Source organism: Chrysochloris asiatica, unplaced genomic scaffold, assembly GCF_000296735.1.
Source record: "Chrysochloris asiatica unplaced genomic scaffold, ChrAsi1.0 scaffold00082, whole genome shotgun sequence".
In the NCBI taxonomy this organism is placed as follows: domain Eukaryota; kingdom Metazoa; phylum Chordata; class Mammalia; order Afrosoricida; family Chrysochloridae; genus Chrysochloris; species Chrysochloris asiatica.
In genome coordinates, this window is record NW_006408600.1 from 455,039 (window position 1) to 456,030 (window position 992).

Genomic DNA, 992 nt, shown 5'->3' on the forward strand with positions numbered 1-992 from the left:
TCTTCTGGTCTTTAGTCTTTAGTGTTTAATGTTTCAAATCTGTTCTTCAAATGATCTCTAAATTCAGGAGGGATATATTAAAGATCATATTTTGGCTCTCATTGACTTGTTTTCCACAGAGTCACTGTTGAACCAACTGTGGTTGGTTAGTTATGTGCTGTGGGGTCGGTTTGAACTCACAGTGACCCTGTATAGGGTTTCTGAGGCTGTAATCTTTACAGGAGCAGAAAGGCTCTTCTTTCTCCCATGGAACAGCTGGTAGTTTAGAACTGCTGACCTTATGGTTTGCACCAAAAGGAAATTGTTAATGTTCAAATATTTCAAGAGGTAGCATATGATCAAGAGCCAATGATACTGAAGGGGAAGTCCAAGGTACATTGAAGGAATTGGCAAAGAACAAGTCACCATGAATTGATGGAATAAAAATTTAAATCTTTCAAGAAAGTGAGGCGGCACAGGAGGCATTCACTCATCTCTGCCAAGAAATTTGGAAGACAACTATCTGGCCGACTGTTTGGAAGAGATCCGTATTTGTGCCCATTCCAAAGAGAGATGACCCAACAAATGTGGAAGTCATCAGACAATCTTTGCTATCCCATGCAAGTAAAGTTTTACTAAATGTAATACAGAAACTGCTGCAAACATACATTGACAGAAAACTTTCAGAGGATTAAGCCAGATTCAGAAGAAGCCATGGAAGCCATCATTGCTGATGTCCGATGGATCTTGGTTGAAAGCAGAGAATATCAGAAAGATGTTTACCTATGCTTTATTGACTACGCAAAGCCTTTCAATTGCGTGGATCATGACAAGCTATGGACAACATTGTGAAGTATGAATATTCCAGAACACTTAATTGCACTCATGGGGAATCTGAACATGGACCAAGAGGCGGTTGTTTGAACAGAACATGGGAACACTGGTTGGTTTAAAATTAAAAAAGGTGTGTGACAAGGTTGTATTCTTTCACCATACTTATTCAACCTGTATGC